Genomic DNA, 19,782 nt, shown 5'->3' with positions numbered 1-19,782 from the left:
TTACATCAGCAATCAATGTCCAGCCACTTCCTGGGAAGCAGGACTTCAGTAAGCGGAGCTCTGGAAGGCCGACATTTTGAGTAACAAATGTCCTCATTTCCTCCTCCTTTTACTTTACTTTTATATCTGAGCTGACATCATATAGTATGGAATGGTTTTTTGGTCAGTTTGGGTCAGCTGGCCTGATTATGTTCCTTCCCAAGATTTTAAACACCTGCAGCCTTCTGACGGGGGTGCAGAATATTGAGAGACAGCGCTGATGCTGTGCCAGCACTGCTCAGCTGTACCTAAAACTCTGGTGTGTTATCAACACCTTTCCAGCTCCTGATGCAGAGCACAGCACTGTGAGGGCTCCTGTGGGGAAAGGAACTCCAGCTCAGCCAGACCCAATACACCTACTCAGCAGAATGTAAAGGGTACTTCAATGGTTTCTTAAATTGATCCTAGTCTTAGCAAAACTGACCTGTAGAAGGAAATGAAATAAGTCTGACTAGATGTCTGACTAGATTTTGCAATGATGGTTGGACTCAATTATTGGAAAGACAGAGGAGAAAAAGTGTAAAGGGGTAAAATTAAAAATGATGAAGGACAATAAATAGGGCAAATATAATGCTCAGCAAATGAGTTCAAGGTGACTATAGCAGCAATATCCTGCAATGACTTCAGAGGAGCAAGGCTGCTCTAAGGAAGTCTAGAGAACAGATGTTGTCATAGTTAATGTAGGCAATAATAAAAGCTTGCACAAATGTTTTGACTGCGTGCACAGTTGGACTGACAAGGTTTGAGAGAAACCCAGTGAAAGCATCCCCCTGGAGACAGCAGGAGTTTAAGCTTGACATTAGTGAAGTAATTTGGAGAACAGTGATGTTTCTGCCTAGGATGGAAAATGAATTAGTGAAATGTTTTAAAAAAGAAGATCAAGAGATTAAATTTGGCCATAATGAATTTAAAATAACAACCAGATGCAGTTATTTGTGAAAAGCAGACCAAGATTCTTGGCTGGATGAAAGGTAATAGATCTTCTACAGAAAACCACGTTTTCAATTTAAGTATGATTCCAATACATACTTGAAAATTAGTGATCTGTATTTTTACTATAGCATGGAGGTCAAAATAGCTGTCAAGAGGTCATGAAAAACATAAAATAAAAAATTAATTGCAAGGTGTTGATAAAATAGGGAAGTCAACGTTATCAGTACTAGTAAATATATCACTTCTGAAACATTTATTTACACCCAGTTGGAATAATATTTAAGAGATTTACTAGTTAATTCCCCCCAACCCTCTCAAATACCCAGCTGTAGCCTGCAATACATCTAATATTATGCTTTATATATGTTTACAGGTCTGAAAGGTCTGCCTTTCTTCTATAAAAGAAGAGTTTCTCCTTCTAATTGTATTTCTCTTCTCTCTCCCACTTCCAAATTCACTGGGAGGCAGTTTATCTGTTTAAATAGATTGAAAGTTTATATCTAAAATAAATATTCATAATGCAAAATTTTAATAAACTGCAACAGACATTTTTATGGTGCTTCTAAAAAACAAGTGAATTTAATTAAAAAAGGAGATGAAAGAATGTGAATTGACATAAGCTTGTTTCATACAGAGTGCCATAATAGATTCAAGAGCCACCAGAGATCAAGGAAAGGGAGGGATGACAATGGAAAGCAATTTTGCTTGAGGGAATCTCTCTTGCTGGAATTATACAGAATAGGAAGAAAACCAGAAATAATAATAAGAAAAGGTTCAAGAGCCTCCATAGTAGATAAACTGCATAGATAAACCAGGGATTTTTATTTTTTAAGGAGTGCTGGCCTCCATATATTTGAAACTATCTCCAGTTTCTCAAATTTTATGATTGCTTTAAACTCCAGATCATAAAAACAGAATCCTCCCATGATTCATGGGTTTTCAGTCTTTCTCTTTTCCAGCTCTCTCACATAGAGAAAAAAGCAGAGCATCTGGTTTTGCAGTTTGGAGTTGTGCCCTCAGCTCTCGATAAATTAACATATGATCAAACCCATTTGCACCTGTGCAAACTGATAGTCTCTAGCCAATGTTGGATTTTTTGTTTGTTTGTTTGTTTTGTTATGTTGTTTTTTTTTAGTTGATTCTGCTAGATTTAGCTAAACTTTGAAAAAGTCAAGTCCAAAACTAAAGCAAAAACAAGCTGTCTAAATATTGAATCATTGTATGCTTATTAAACACATTCAAATTTATTTGTCTAATTGCATTTCTTGGAACCCAAAAATTTTCATAAAGGAACATTTTAAGTTAATAATGCTTTCTCATCTTAACAACCAAAAGTTGTGAACATTAATGGTATTAATCTTCTCAGCTACTGAAGAGGGAATATTTGAAAGAAATAAGTAAGACTCACACAGACTTTGCCCTCCTTCAAATATCTTCCTACAGTAACTGATAAACACCACATGCTTGCCATACACTTTCCAAATCTATAAAAATATGACTCTGTAACCAAAATACTATTTTCTTTAAGGCCAAAACAATGCCTTGCAAAGACATGTTTATTTTTGCTTGAAATTAAAGACCAAGAGGTGATTTGGATATCCCAAGCCAAAGTTAAGGATCATTAGCATTGACAAAACAAAATGTTTACTGTTATCATAATAAAACATGAAGAAGACTATGGCTGTTACAAACTGCCCTGTTTCAGATGTTTCTTGAAAATATTTCTTATATAAAACGCCTGCTTATCTCACTTCAATTAATCTTTGTACTCAGTCTCTACTGTATGTTCTTCACACAATACATTAGAATCTATACATTCATATATAAGGTCGTATCATTTAAAACTTACTTAACTGCAGGATGGGAATATCAAAGCCTACTGAGAATATGTTCAATCCAAAAACTGTTGTAATATAAAGCAAAGATTTACTCCATCTCTCAATATTAGAACTCATAATCTCTACTTATGAGACCAATAGAACATATTTACTACAGGAAATACAGAGTCATTGTTCTTGCTTCTTTGTTTAGGCATACAAATCCCCAATCCATTTACAATTGTCTGCTTTGGAAACAAGCCTTCTGAGGACTGTTTATGCTATCTCTATTTCTTTAGAAATGGTCAACTACTAAAGTATTTGGTCCAGATAATTTATGGATTTTCCAGAAGTTCTAAATGTGTCTTTGTTTCCTATATTTCAGCTGCTAAAACAGATTCCTAGCCAACCTAGTAGCTTCTTGTAAAATAAACTTAGAAAAGGAAAGTCAATCATTTCAACTTATTGCAAACATGAACTCCATGCAACTAGCCTCTTCTTCATAAGACCACAGCAGCTGTCTTCAGACCTTTTCTGTTCAGGGTGATTACAGTTCAACTGCCCGCTCCATCTTCTCTAAACAACCTTGCTTTCAGCTGAGTGACACAGTCTCAACTCCACTGCTTGAAATAATGCATGGGATTAAAGGGGAAACAAGATTATTTGAATAGTCAGGATAAAGCCAGATAGCATTTAAGACTGGTGTAATTTATTAACAATAAAATACATCGTATTTCCGTGATTATTTTTTTTTTTCCTATTATACATACAGACTTGTTGCAGCTATAGTAGCACAAGTAGTCTGCAGAAGTTTTATAATTTTGTCCATAAACATTGAAGAAAACAGATTTTTGATCGAACCAGAAGTCAAGATGTGTCAACTCCTTAGGGAAATATCTGAGTTTGCATATGAATATTGATGTGATAGATGAGCTTCAAATGTTCTTTTCTACTAAAGCTGCAGTCATTCAATCAGAAAGCAGTTGAGACTATGAAATGGTGGGGGTCTGTTCCAACCTGTGAATAATGAACTTCAGACAGCTGAAGAAATCTTCAAAGTGAACACATCAAATAACTTCTAGCCTACCATATGTTTGTATTTAGCTTTCAGTTAACAATTGCAATATAATAATAATAATCTGAAGCTTCTTACATATCATTTGCAAAAATAAAAGAGCCAAATAATTTGCTTAACTGTAAAGAGAAATTTGATGGAAAAAAAGAAAACGGCCCTTTTAAGTAAAGGCTTTGCTGACAGGTAATTCAGAGATTTTATGAGTGGTCTGGTAAAATAAACTTACTTCAGCTATTTCATATACGACTACTAGTACTTTTAGAAAGTAATAAAAAATAGAATAAAGTCATAAAACAAAAAAGGCAAAACCACACCCCTAATAAATCAGTTACATTTCTGTCTCAGCATAATAATTTTACAAAAGCAGAATCTATATTTGCCAAACAAAGGATGCACATAGAGAATGACTACGTAGCACAACATGCAGAAGGAAATAGTTCTGTAATATGGTGTGTCCTTCATGTTTCTAACTGCCTTTCATACTTCTATTTATTTATCTCTCTCACCCTCATAAATCTTTCAGTTCCTCTCCAGTATATTGCTCCATGGCTGCCCCAGATGGACAAGTGACAGCATATGCTGTGGCTGTGTGTGCTGCTGCTGGCCAGCAAGCATGTGCATGCTGATAGACCTAACAGCTGGCAACACAAAACTGGTAATTGCTGATCTCATAACACTTGTTGGAATTTAATTATGTTCATAACCTTTAATCCTCTGTGAATTTGGCTCAAATTGATAAGTCATGGAAAACTTCTTGAAGAAAGACCATGTGATTGCAATACTGCCTTGTTTCTAAAATATATCCTCGGAATTTTTTTCAGAAGTAACTTCGGTGAGATAGCAGTTCAGAAAATTAAAGGTCAAGGTCTGTTTAACATCTTTGTTGGCAACATGGACAGTGGGATCAAGTGCCCCCTCAGCAAGTTCACTGAAAACACCGAGCTGTGTGATACAGCTGACGTGCTGGAGGAAAGAGATGGCATCCAGAGAGACCCAGACAGTCTGCAGAGCTGAGCCTGTGCAAACCATATGAAGTTCAACAGAGCCAAGTGCAGGGTCCTACACATGGGTCAGGGCAATCCCAGGAATATCTACAGGCTGGACAGAGAAGTGATTGGGAGCAGCCCTGAGGAGAAGGACCTGGGGTGATGGCTGGTGAAAAATTCAGCATGAGCCAGCAGTGTGCACTCCCAGCCCAGAAAGCAAATGGAATCCTGAGCTCCCAAAGGGACATGGCCAGCAGATCAAAGAAGATGATTCTCCCCCTCTCTCTTCTCTGCTGAATTCCCACCTGGAGTGTTACATACCCTTTTGGACCCCCAAAATAAGAAGGACATGGAACTACTGAAGTTAGTCCAGAGGAGGAGCGCAAAATTGATAAGAGGACTGGAATTGGGGCTGTTTAGCCTGGAAAAGAGAAGGTTGAATGAAGACCCCATAGTAACCTTTGAGCATCTGAAGGGGGCCTACAGGAAAGCCAAAGAGGGACTCTTCATGATGAGCTGTCCATGTTCATGTCCATAGGTCATGGAGTAATAGGTAAAAACTGAAAAAGGAGAAATTCAGTTTAAATCTCAGGAAGAAATTATTTAGTGTGAGAGTGGTGAGGCACCAGAACATATTGCTCTGGAAGGCTGCAGATTCCCCAGCCCTGAAAGTGCTCAAGGCCAGGCTGGGTAAGGCCTTGAGTGAGCTTGTCTAGTGGGTTGTGTCCCTACCCATGGCATGAAGGCTGGAACTAGATAATCTTTAAGGTCCTTTCCAAACTTTAACATTCTGTGATTCTATAAGGTCACAGTAGTTTTTTTAGTCAGGGGATAGATGTGGCAGTGTGCCTCAGGGGAGGCAAAGAGTTACATTGTCCCACCCCAAACCCCTTGCAAAGGGTGGCCCAGGTGTTCTGATTGGGTTTGAGTCCCTGGGGGTTTCTCCCTTGTTGCGTTTCTAGTGGTCCCTGACCCTGAACTCCATTCTCAGGGGTGGAAACCCTCAAAAGTTCTGTCCCTCAAAAACCCCTGCTGTGCCTCTGTTTGGAGCTCTCTGTTCTGGACCTGACTTTCTTCCCATGCTGAATAAATGGTTTCATGAATGGGAGCCCGTCTTGTTGGTGTTTCATGCTGGTCCCCAGAATCCTCCTGCTTCCCTGGATGAGATCCTGAGGTTGCTGACTGCAAGAGATGAATATTAGCACCAACATTGGATCTGAGGTACAAGTCAGATTATTTTAGTCTTCTTTATTACAGAGTCTGAATAATCTTCTGGAAACCATTAGTGACTGGTATGGTTTAATTTCAGAATACTTTATTAGTATATCACTGGACCTGCTGAATATCAACTGCTTGAAAAAAGCAAGACTGGAAAAATTAATGGATAAGAGGCAGAAGGAGAAGCAGAAAGCAGCAGATAGCTTATATTCATAGAAAATTTTATAAAAAATAAAATTTTGCAAATTCAAAAGCTCTATGCAATGTTCTATTGATGGCTATTAGTATAAGGTGTGGACCAATAAGCCATAAAGAATAGAAAAGCATGCATTAAATCAAAATAAAATGATACCTAACTCAACAAAAAACCCTGTCTGGAATGTGTATACATCTATTTTGTCAAATAATTACAAACAATGGACAAATTTGTAAAAATCAAAAGACAGGAAAGCAATATAATGAAAAAAATACAATTTCAATTGAAAAAGTAATGTAGGAGTAAGTTCGTCCATCTGTAAGTCTGAAAAGACAAAACCATATATTCACAGTCAAAATATTTAAAATGTATAGTGTTATGAAAGATGATCTTTAAGGTGAAAATCAACACAGGACATTTTTCTTGAAGGTAGCTTGTCTGCATCTTTTATACTCACTGAATCTACTACACCAAATGGTCACCTTAAAGCCCTTAAGTTTCTCTCCTACTTCAGCAATATCACTTGCTCTCACTCTTTGTGACACATTCTGACACACATTTTGGTTCTCCAGATTGATAATTATGCTTCCCAAAAAAACAGCGCAAGTTAAATCTCCTTTTTTTTATCAGTCCTCAGCAGATTTATTGCTAAGAACTTACCTCTTCACAGTCCATGTTGGTCTTGATCCCCTGGGAGAGAAACAAGCATGATGGCCTGGAATCAGACATAGAAACACAACAAAGATGATTTTTCTGATCATTTATTGTGGCTCAACAGGAGATGTTCTTTCACACCCTCTAGTAAATTTCAAAGTTAACTAGGATGGAACACCTTTTTTTCAGTAGCAGACAAAGGAAATATATTCTCTAGATGAGACAAGCACCATTCATTATTATGACTCAGTACTTCTCAAAAGAGTGGGTAAGTGCATAGGCTATACAAAGACATTCCATGAGAGAATTTTAACTACAACACTGTTTACAGAAATGTTTTAATGTAGGTCCAAGAGGAAAAAAAGACTTATCCCATCATTAATTTATCAAGTTCAAAGACTCTCCCTGCAGAGCCTACATGATGACACAGAAGATAATATATTACAAAAAATAGGGTAAATGAATACTGTAAGTTAGATACAAATCCAAAACAGCTTGAACACAACATATTACTGAACCCAAACATTTGAAATACTCTGGAACTGTGAATTCTAAGATCAGAAATTCTATGACTAGGTCATAAAATGTAGAAATGTTGAACATATATGCATGTGCTTCTTCCTCTTATGACTTACCAGAAGGCTGAAAAATGTTGTTAGTGACAGTAACTTCAGGTCAATATCAATATACCTTATGCCTATCTATTTCATAAATTAAAGATTATAAAAAGAAAGATGCATCTAAAGATGAAAATCAGTAAACTGTATGTTCAGTTGTAGTGAAATTTAGAAGAGGTGCATATTTAGTAGGAGCCACTACAGCTAACTATGCAATTTTTCTTATAGGTCAGTTATCTCTATTTACATCTTACCAAAAAAAATAACAAGTAAATGACAAAAGTGAATATAACAAACACCGATGCCAAAACAATTCAATGAAATTAGTAATGTTTTCAAATCTATTTTTGAAATCTATTTTAATACTCGGGAAGGCCATCCCTTGGACTTGTAAGAAAGCCCAAATAAATCCAGTGTTTATAGATGTTTAAATCTTCTATATTTTAAGCTTTGAGCTATTTTTTTCCACAGGTACAAGGAAAGTCATACTTTTTTTTTTTTTTGTGATATGTCAGCTAAATCTTTAATGAGCTTTCTAAATATACACCTTTGGTGTTTGTTTTAATCCAAAATTTGAAAGGCCAGTGTACCATTTGTCCATGATGGGAGCTAGGATATTGCAATCAAGAAGTAGAGAATACATTTTCTCTACATTTCAACATTGCAAAGCCCATTCAGAAACAAGACAACTTTGCTCCCATGTATTCCATCTCAGATCAGGATGAGTCAAGATGACTAGGTTCCCTTTTTCTGTCTTTATGAAGAGTAATTTCTTGTCACTTTAAATTCATGAGGTAATTCAACAATGCATGTTTTTATCAGATGTCTACTAGGCATAGGGAAGCAGATCAGTGTCTGGGTCATTTGTGTAAGAAGTACCTTAAAGTACAGAACAGTTTACTCAGGGATAAAATAAAATATTCAAAATTTCAAAGATAGATCCAAATGTAATAGCCTTTTTATTGTTGTTGTTTGTCACATTAAAACAAACAAAAACAATAAACAAGACCCCAAAACAACAACAACAAAACAACAAAAGAACCGACTTTTAAGAGGAACTTGAAAATACTATAGAAATTCATTCTCTTGCTAAATCTTGTCATGATAAATTTTTCAGATATGAATGGACCCCTGCATTTAAGCTCTTTAGGAAGAAAATAATGACTAAATATTTGTGACCAAAAAGGAAATATGACATGTAAATTTGCATGAGCTAAGGTCCTGAAATTCTTCTATAACACTGATACCATCAAAAGAAGAAAGAAACCTCCTCAGGCTGTATCTCCACAGGGACTCTCCTATATAGTCTGTAACTCTCAGGCCTTTCTATGACTCCTACTCTTTCTACAGCTTGTGATCAATAATATTAAGTTGATGTTACAAATATATCATAATATTCTACATGGGCTGTGTTTTGCCCTGATTTTGCTGCCAGTGATGATAACAAAATAACTCTATCTGCCTAACTTTATTTGCACAATAGGTAAATAGCATTAACTATATTAGAAGTGGTTTTAATGTTTTATAGTACACTAAGCAAATTCAATATAAGTTTTCCCCTAAGTATAATAATAATCATCTACATACCTAGATACCTATAGTTGATTTTGCTACTCTGTTTTATTTCTAATTGAGACTTGAAAGGAATCAATTTGAACTAAATTTCAAATTAATTGAAATTGACTCAGAAGCATTATCTGCAAAGTGGTCACTCTCAATCCCTTGGTACACTCAAGAGCTCTATCCAAAATTTAAGTCAGAAGACCCCATGTTATATACAATTCTTAAGAAGAAGAAAAAAAACAAATCAAAAGTCCTATATAATGTTAAAATAATTCCTTAAGATGACCATTCAATGTTCCACATCAGGATGTCTAAGGAGCATGACAAGTTTTCATTTAGAAAGACCCATTTTCACTACACTAGGACTTTTAACCTTGATAATATTTAACTTTTATCTTCATGTCTGTGGAAAACAGCATTACAGGGGCTCATTATCAGAAAACTGCAATTTGGAGGAAGTACATCAGAAGAGACAGTCAAGTGCTACATCTTAGAGACTACCAATTAGATCTGGCTGGTTTTGTTTCTTTATGTTAGTAGCTGTAACTTTACTGGAAAATGCATACAAAATGTATGCAGACTGGGATAATTTTAAACTGAAATACTACGGCAATTTCAGCTTATTTATTTAATGCATATTTTAGTCTCACAAAATCCATATGTATTAAAAAAGCTATGAGCAAAAGATAATTCAAGTGCCCAAATAACATAATATGCTATTGTGATGCAGCATTCATTTTTCTTTTTCCATTACAGAAACACAGTATCACATATAGGTCTTAATACTAGTATTTCCAACAAATCAAACACAAGACTTTAAATTTTCATTCTAAGCACCAACATGACACAAATATAATGTCAGTTGCACCATTTAGTTACAAAAAACTCCAAACATTTCAGAATGACTTGCATTCAATTTGGCAAGTAAAATTTATCTTGATGTTTCTCTACACAGGGTCAGCAGGAATCTGTACAATGCAGTTCATGATGCATTGCATGGGCATCATGAGCAGTCATGCCCAAGGCAGCAGTGTTAAACCTGTCTTTTATTTAGGTTTATTAGTTTCTGTTTGTTCCTGTGGTAACTACTTTTCATGAAAGAACATTTCATAAACTACAGTCAGAGCAAGCCTGTTCTGATGGGGTTTTTTGTTAGGATTTTTTGCAACACAATGCATAGATAGTATTCTAAGCTACATGCTTAAGGCAAAAAAACTAAAACTCCCACACAGTATGATCTGGAGGTTCCCAAGCTAAAGTAATAAAATAACCAGAAATCCTACTTCCTTATTTTCAATTTATCAATAGATTATCTGAAATGTTTCTTATAATTTCAAAGCTTCTCACTAAGGGCAAGATTATTTCTAGGTATTATGTTGTGCATAAAAAACATTAATGAGATAAATATATTAATTGAGAAGGAATACTATAGGGTTATAATAACAGACTTAGTTGAGGTTGATATCATAGAATATGTTCAGCTGGGAGGTATCCATCAGAGTCCAACTCCTGGCCCTACATAGGACACCACCCCATAAGTCACACCATGTGCCTGAGAACTTTGCACAAATGCTTCTTGATCTCTGTCAGGCTTGGTGCTGTGACCACTTCCCTTGGGAGCCTCTTCCAGTACCCAGCCAACCTCTGGATAAAAAGCTGTTTCCTGATACCCAACCTAAACCTCCCCCAACCTCAGCTTCAGGCCATTTCCTCTCCTTGACCAAGCTGTGTTACTTGGTCATGAGAGAGAAAAGAACAGTACATGCCCCACCACTTCCCCTCATGAGGATGTTGAAGACCATGATGAGGTTTCCCCTCAGTCTCCTCTTCTCCAGGCTGAACAGACCAAGTGACTTCCTCTGCTCTTCATACAGCTTCCCCTCAAAGCCCTTCACTATCCTAATTACCCTTCTTTGGATGTTCTCTAAACAGATCAATGTCTTTCTTATGCTGTGGCACCCAAAACTGCCCCCAGCACTCGAGATGAGGCTGCCCCAGCTCAGAGCAGAGCAGGACAATCCACTCCCTGACCACCTGGCCATGCTGTGCCTGATACAGGCCCAACACAATTGACCCTCCTGGCTGTCAGGGCACTGCTGACTCATGTTCAACTTCCCATCAATCAGGATCACCAGGTCCCTTTCCACAGCACTGGTCTCTGGTCTCTCACTCCCTAGTCTGTACGTAAACCAGGGTTACCCCATCCCAGGCTCAGCATCCAGCATTTTCCCTTTTTAAGCTTCATATGGTTAGTGATTGCCCATATCTCTAATTTGTCAAGGTCTCTCTGCCCTTGAGGGAGCCCACAGCTCCTCCAATTTAGTGTCACTGAGAAACCTACTTAGTAGTTCTTTAACTTCTTCATCCAAGGTATTAATCATGTTGAAGAATAACAGTATGTTAAACAGTAACAGAAAAATTTCCTAAAAATAATCTTTACAATGTTTTAGTGTACCAGTGAAAATTTTTGTCACTTAACCTTGCATGAAATTATAGAAAGACCTGTATCAGAAAAATGAATATACTAATATTTTTACAATTCTAAAAATGATGTTAATTGCTCATTTATTTCATACATCAAAACCTAGGCGTATTACTCCTTTTTTCCACAGATAGCTATTCTATGGTAATGAATTAAAGTTTAGTGCATAAATTATTCATGACTAAGTTTGCCCATATGTAACTGTGCACAGAGAGACTTGAGCAGGTGCAGTTTGCTGCAGTAGGATTTCTAGTCTCAGAATCAGTAGGCGTGCTGACAGAAAGTCATACATGTGCAAAAATGTCATCAGTTACATTCTCTGTGGTTCCAGAACTAGTGTGGTGCCTGCCAGCTTCAGAGTTATCCTGCCTACTCTGCTGGGCACTATGGACATGTCCTTAGTACTCCGAGTATGCCAGTTGTTAAGATTTTAAACATAAGTCTCATGATAGTTTCTGTTTTTCTGGAAGATCCTGAGGCCAAAATTCAAAGCCCACATGAAAATCTCAGTCTGCATACTAAAATATTTTGCTTGTAATTCTTCAAGTCATGGAAAAAAGCTTTGAAATTTCACTGAAAATGTACCCTAAAGGATCAGAAAGCTATGAGAAATGCAAACGCCCAAATCCTTTTTTTTTCCCTTCTAAGTAGTGTAACATTTAATGACTCTAAAATCTTGAGATATTTTTTAGTTTTCAGGCACAGCAAAAATTCCTAAAACAAAAGAGAGGTAAAACCAGTCAGGATAGAAGCAACACAGTGAGTATGTTATGCCACATATGGCATATCCATAGCAAAGCCATAATTTTTTGGGAATATGTAGCTTCCAAAAGATGACCTCACTTCACTGCACCAAACATAGCTACTGATGTGTGATATATGTGCCCTTATTACACTCTAACTTTTAGAAAGTTAATAGTACATCTAAACATCACCATTTCCTGAACAGGGGATCAACATTTCTGCAAACTACTCTTAGCATTATTCATACTATTATTAGCTATAATACTGTCATTTCTCAGACTAAAACTTCATATTTTGAACTTGCCTTTTAATATACATTTTATTAAACCAACCATTTGTTTAGCACATCATTATACCAAAGATGCATCATGAAAACAGTAAGCAGCCAATGGTGCCTTTAGCACTAAAATGTTCTATTGGGAGCATACTCAGGGTATTTCATGCCCTTGATTTCTCTAAAATTGTGGAAGGTGAGTATGTTTATCACATATGTATGACACTCTTACCACTCTGGTTACATGGTGTTACTTTCAAGGTTTAATTTTATAAACTAAAAAAACCGGAACATCAGGGCCATATAGTCTGGCAGACCAGCAGCGAGGAGTATGAAATTTAAGGAAAAAGACAAAGTATATTGGAAGCTTTCATCCCCACTGTCTGAACTGTTCTTTGCTGTTATATGACACCTAATAAGTGCCCATTAATAACAAAAGTTGTCATAGGGGAAAAAAAGATCATTAAAAACATGATGCTGCTAAATTCAATCTACTGAATAGGCTAAATAGGACAGAGGCAATGTCAGGAAAATCCTACCCCCATGCACACACACACAATTAACTGAGACTGCCCCAGTTATTTCTTCACTGACCAGCACAGCTCGGCCATGGGAACACAGCATTGACTCAGGGTAGTCTCAATGCCTGGTTCAGGACAGGAGGTCAACACCCACATATAACATTTCCATCTGGACCTTCTGCTTCTTGAAGGCATTGGATGTCCATGCAGAAGCACCTTCCCCAATCTTTCATACTGGTGGCATTAAATAGAAAGATTATGTGCAATCAAACCATTATCACACTTCACTTTTCCATCAGTTTCGAGTATTGTTCTGTGTCACAAATGAGTACTTTAAGATCACTGAAATGATCACCAGCAAACAAATCAGTAAAAACAGGTTTAATATAAAAGCAAAAGTATGTCGAAGTTCATTTTCAAGGTTTTCTCTACTACTTACTAGATGGTTAAAGCACACTGAATAAAAAACTAAAAAAAAAATCCTGAGTCAATAAATCCAAGCTGAAATAAACCCAAAACTAGCTATGTGGAGGTAAGGAAGACAAAAGGATTGGAAACGGCAAAGATAAAAAAGGAGTGTGGACCACTAGAACTTAACTGTAACATAAGTCAAACAATTTTCCAAAGTATTCATGTAGAATTTACTGCACCACAATAGTAACTTATGTACAGGCCTAACTAACTTACATATATAAAGTATTTAAGAATCTAGGAGAGCAGCACTCAAATACATTTACTGTGGCACCTTTGCACTCGCATGCACTCAGACATACATAAAGAGTCTGCAAAAGGTACCAGTGAAAACTTCCACTCAAATTCAGTGAAATAGTCACTTTGGATGCCTTTGCATCTTCTCAACAGGCAAAGGGGCAAACTTTAAGGAGTGGAGAGTATCAGCCCAGGATCCATTTTTGTTGTTTGGTGCTCCTCCAAGTAAAAACCTTGAAAGTTCACCAGCTCCAAGAGGTCCCGCTCAGAAGGAGGTCGCTGGTCACAGCCTTCTGTAGTCCAAAAGACCTTAAATAGTCTCATTTTGGACTACGGTTTATCGGCCACAAGAAAGTTGGCTGAAGCAATTTTTCATCCTGGCTCCAATTTGGATCAGTGACTTTCTTTGAAACTCTAATAACATAAATATTATTCCACTTGAGTTGTTATTCAGGAAAAAAAGGGGTGTCCAAGGCTGTTCATTAAAAAAAAAAACAACAGGTACTCATTAGGAGAGCATAAGTTCCTGGGAACAGATAGCATTTCTGATGAGCTCAAGAGGAGCTCAGCCCAGGTGCTGTTCATCAAGGCTGAGGTGTAATAAGTATTTCTCAGATCATAGTGTGTATGTGTGGGTAAGGCAGGGGGGCACCACTGCCTGCTGTCACGTTTTAATCTGTACAAAGAGTCATCACACTCTGTTTTGTTCTCATTATCCTGACATTCACATATCATTATATTCTATTACTCAACTCTTGATCAAACCGAGGTCATGAACCTCCTGTGTCAGGAGTAAAAGAAACATTTTCATTTATGTTTTAGCATGCTCATTTATAATTAAATTAAGAAATTTCTTGAAGCATTATTGTGCATATTTTCTCTCTTTTTAGGGAAGAAAATGAACACTACTTAATGGACCATATGTTTAGGTGAAGTAAATTCTGGTAGCATGACTGACTTGAAATATATCTAGGCCTAGAAAAGGACATACTCTGATTTCTTAGTTCATTTTTTTCCTACTCCACTACCCCTTCTGCATTCCATATCAATTTGGCTATAGCATTCATGAAATATTAATAGTGATTTAATGTGAAATGAAACACTCTTAGAACAACTGAACAGTCTATCCCTGTTCAGAATTACTTGTTTGTTCTATCTGCCATTTTGCCTGTCAGGTCCCTTAATGTACTCTATTTTCATAGCATCAGCTGATTTCCTCTGAAATGTAAAAAACCAAGGTAAATTTTTAGAGCTTTCCTATAATTTGTTCTGTTTGGATAAGCAATTTATACTTATTAATCCCTAGTAGACACTGTCATATTCTGACAGGCCTATTCAGATAGTGATGAGAAATTCAAACTACATTTCCCTTATTTCCTTTCTTGGGCCAGATTCTGCTCTCACTAAAAATATGAGTATTCCAGAGAAATAACGTTTCTTTAACTAATCTACTTCCAAGACTTCCCTGCAAAGTGCTTGGAGCTACTGATGAGTTAAAAACTGGACACGAGCCAGCAATGTGCACTTGCAGTCCAGAAAGCCAAATACATTCTAGCCTGCAGCACAGCATATGTGGCCTGAAGATCAAGGGAGGTGATTTTGCCCTGCTACATCCAGCTCCAGAGTCTTCAGCGGAGAAAAGACACGGACCTGATAGAGTGGGTCTGGATGGGGGCCACAAATGTCTGGAGGGATTAAACAGCTTTTCTGCAAGGAAGGAATGACAGAGTTGGGTTTGTTCAGCCTGAAGAAGAGAAGGTTCTGTGGAGGCCTTTATTGCAGCCTTTCAGGCTTAAAGGGTGTCTATAAGAAACTTTCAGGAACAAACTTTTCAGCAGGGCCTGCTGCAATAGGACAAGGGTTAAGGGCTTTAGACTGAAAAAGGATCAATTTAGACTAGATATAAGGAAGCATGATTGTTGTAGTTAGGAACGGCATTTCCCTCTTCCCCATCCCTCTCGGTGCCATGCTTTTCTTCCCAACCCAAGCCAGGACCCTTTTCTCAGAAGTGAGAATTCCTTCCTTCTGACCCCAAGAGATAACCTGAAGTGGTATGGAGTGACAACCTAGACACATCCTCACTACAACTGCAAAAAATTAATCCTGTCTTTTGGGCAAAACCAGGACAGTGATGAAACACTGGAACAGGTCACCCAGAGAGGTGGTTGATGCTCCACCCCTGGAAACGTTCTAGGTTATGTTGGGTGGGGCTCTGAGCAACTTGATCTATTTGAAGATGTCCCAGCTCTTTGAAGGGGGTTGGACTAGATAAACCTAAATTGAGTTGTGCAAGACCTTTGCCTTTGCACTTTTCATAAACAGAATAATGTTCCACATTGTGACACTTCACGATGCTCAAAAGAGCTGTCACAACATTAAATTAAACATGATTGCCACCCACTGTGTTTTCAGAGAAGAGGAATCTTAAAATATACTTTAAAGATAATTATTTTGGAGAAGGTTTTTAAATATCACATTGGTGGACAGCAATATGAAAATAGATGGATAGGGTGGATGGATGGATGGATGGATGGATGGATGGATGGATGGATGGATGGATGGAAAAAAATAGATAGGATGCAAATTTTACATTTTCCAGTGAGTATATATTTTTAATTTATGGGATGAATTAAAAGAAGTGATTGCAGAATTACTATTCATGCTTCTTGAAAGCAGGAGAACATTTAATAATTAATTATTAATATTTTAATGTATGGATTTTTCTTCTTTTCAAATTTTCCTGCTGGTCTTTGCATTATTTCAATGTAGCAAGGATTTTTCATTGTTTTGTTTATACAGCCAGGCAACTATCTTGTCTTTTAACAGTATGAGTGAGAGTTGATTGTTCCTAAGCACCTCACCTTTATAATTTAAAAACTGATTTGGAACTATTCCATCCTTCTGGAGATTCTTTAAAACTTTCTGAGTATTAGTACGTAAATCCTAAATACTCATTTGAAAATCAGTCTCTTTCAGAGATATCTCAAAAATAGTCTTTCCAGAAACAAAAGAACCCCAAGCCAAATCTCGTTTTTGAAAATGTAGACTGCATCTTATGAGAAATAGCATTAAAAGAAGCTTTTGATACACAGTCTATAAAATGAATGTGTAAAATATGAAAAATCCTGTACAGGTCAAGAATAAAAATTGTAATACATGAAACAGTTAATTTTTTTTCTGTATCCCACAGTGTGAGATGGTTTCTTATCTTTATCTGAAGGTCTCCTGACACAGGCTGTTTTGTACTTGGACTTTGAGAAAAGGATGGCACTCTGAAGAAGAATAGACATACTTCCGATGCATTGAACATGACTCATACCATGCTTCTATCTTAGAAGATGGAAAGGTTTTCAAATGAAAAATATTTCTTTTAATATATTTATATTATAAATTTAGGTGACATTCCTAAGCTGTCGTAGCATCCAGTTATTTTTATAGTTATTTCTGTAAAACAAAATGCTCTGTTCACTAAAGAATTATGCCCTAGTCCAAGCTTGAATTTAGTCTGCCTTTTTGGGTTTTTTTAAGTGTACACTTAAATGGAATTAGCATTCTAAAACATGTCCTAGTCATGATGTGATTTTTCTGCCATAAAAAGATAATAGACAAACACAAGAGGAAAGGGAGAAAATTAGACATTATATAGAGTAACTTGTAAACTAATAAAAAGTATTATTTATAACCTAAAAGAAAAGATGACATTTCACAAATTAGGGTATATTGGTAATTAAGGTCAGAGGAATTCAAAGCTTAGAGTATTTGCATAAAACTAATGCCACAGTTTTTTGTAGTGTCACTGTCATATATGCCACAGTTTTTCCACTTTTCATATCTACTTCATGCAGGTTTAAAAACTGGCACTGAGAAACATCTCCTTAAGACCAAAACATGTAATCAAGACTTTCGTATAGAAGAAAGACACAAATATATACACTTGCTACTCCCAAATACTTTTTTTAGGAGCATAGAAATGAGCAGTTCACATACTGCTTAGCTATTACCAGTATGGAATCCCTTGCAGAAATAAAGAAAAGAAAAAAAAGACTACAGGGGGGGATGTTGATAACAGTTGCTACATTCTTCTATCAACATTTCCTTTTCCTTCTCTGCAAAGACAGCAGAAGAAACTGTTGCTTGGTTTGATCAGTTTACTATCCTGAGGCAAAAGGAAGACAATTCCAACATGAAATTCCTCACATCTCAACGTTGTAAGAAATTCCTCATTATTTTTCCCTATTGAATTCAACTGCCCTTTTCAGCTACCAGCAGAGAGATGAACAGGACAATGTTTCTCAGAGAGAATTCTTAGCTCTTGATTCTGCTCAAATAATCTATAAAAATGCAAATCTCAATGCAGAAAATGGAGAAGAGTTTGTTAGGATAGACCCAAAGTTTTATGCACTTACTCAGAGGTCTGCTAAAATGTCAGAAAAATCATACCAACCTACCCCTCTTCTAGTTCTTCTCCTCAGCACTAAAGCAGCCATTCTCTCTTCCCCTATCTTAATTTGTATTTGCCCATTCTTTAAAATTCTAGATAAGCAAGTAATTCACAGTATATAAGGCCCCTACTTCCAGTTTAAATATCAAATCTGGATTTTGTAAACACCTCCATTAGTGCTGACATTATATTTTAATTAACAGTCAAAGGCAGCTCTTTGTTAAAAACAAACCACAGTGCTTTATCTATCATGTAGACTCATCTTGTTCCAAGTACATACTGATAACAAGTACAAATTCATTATTATTAACACAAGGAAAACTTCATTATCGTGCTTTAATTCCTTCCCTGTTCCTTTTATATTATTAAAACACATACAATCCAAGCCATAAGAATGACTTTACAACAATGTGTCTTTTAAGACAGTAGTTGTAACTTTCTTTGGCTTTCAGTAAAAGTAGATGGACATATTTCATATTAATTAATTTCATCTTTAGATTATAGTCCCATAGAATTATGCATAATAAGAACTGTCCAGCCTAGGGTGTTGGATTTGTTTTTTTCCAAATGTAAAAAGTGATCGAAGGACACAGACCTTCTAAACACAGAGCAAAAAATATGCCTGCATATGTAAACAAAATCACAAAACCACAGAAGTGTGAAGTTGGAACAGACCTCTGGAGGTCTGTCCAAGTCCTTCCTCAAGAGGGACAACTATGGCAAGTGGCTCAGGGCTGTGTCCTCAGAATCTACATGGAGGCTCCACAAACACTCTCGCTCCCTGCTCTAGTGTTTGACTGCTTCCAGAGTGGTAGACTTTTTCTTACTTCTAATTGGAATTTCCCACATTGCAACTCATCTTTTTACTTTAACCCAATTCTTTAACCAGGCCCATTAAAAACTTATCTAGGAACTGTCTAAACATAGGTCCATAGGGCAATGGTGGTGTCCTGCTTCTAGCAAGGACAGGGTTAATTTTTACAGTAGCAAGGAAGGGGCATGGCTAGGACCTGGACGTTATTCTGTACCACCTCATACAGTTTCTGGAGGAAGGGGAAAGGGACTCTTTCAAGGGAAGAAGGGCTTCTGGTCTGGCAGGGCAGAAAAGTGGAACATCCAGTATTGTCTGAATTGATCTTTCTTGTACCCTTTGTCATTCTTATTGTTGCTGTTACTGCTCTATTTGTTATTTCATTGCTGTTTTGAGTAAATTGTTCTCATGTCAAGCCATAATCTTTGCCTTTTGTTCTTCCAATTCTCCTCTCTAGCCCACTGCAGGGAGGAGGGGAAGGAGAGATCTGAGGTGTGAGACAGCAGTGTTTGGCTTGGAGAGTCTTGATGGGGGTATTGATTTGGGGGGACCACTCCTAAGTCACGACAGGTGTAGAAGGAAGCATCCTATTTCATAGCAGGACGGATACTTTTTTTTCTTTTCTTTTTTTTTTTTTTTTTTTTAGGATTTTTCCATATATACACAGAACAATGTTTTCACTGATTTAAAATTGTTAATAAGT

General features: G+C 36.8%; 1 long non-coding RNA gene across 2 annotated transcripts in view; it reads right to left on the bottom strand.

Moving 5' to 3' along the window:
* Window positions 1–1,520: 1,520 nt before the first annotated feature.
* The window catches only part of LOC111924064 (uncharacterized), a 44,580-nt gene continuing 26,318 nt past the window's right edge, over window positions 1,521–19,782 (bottom strand). The window contains exons 3-4 of one of the 2 annotated variants that reach the window (XR_002861433.2): window positions 6,925–6,979; window positions 1,521–3,409 (exon numbers count right to left, since the gene is read on the bottom strand). This is a non-coding gene — a long non-coding RNA (uncharacterized LOC111924064). Of the gene's footprint in view, window positions 3,413–6,924; window positions 6,980–19,782 lie in introns of both variants that reach the window. The other variant, XR_002861434.2, reaches the window with a different exon arrangement.

Source organism: Cyanistes caeruleus, chromosome 1, assembly GCF_971803275.1.
Source record: "Cyanistes caeruleus chromosome 1, bCyaCae1.hap1.1, whole genome shotgun sequence".
Lineage (NCBI taxonomy): Eukaryota > Metazoa > Chordata > Aves > Passeriformes > Paridae > Cyanistes > Cyanistes caeruleus.
Note: the sequence above shows the minus strand (reverse complement) of the source record. Positions and strands in the feature narration are given on the sequence as shown.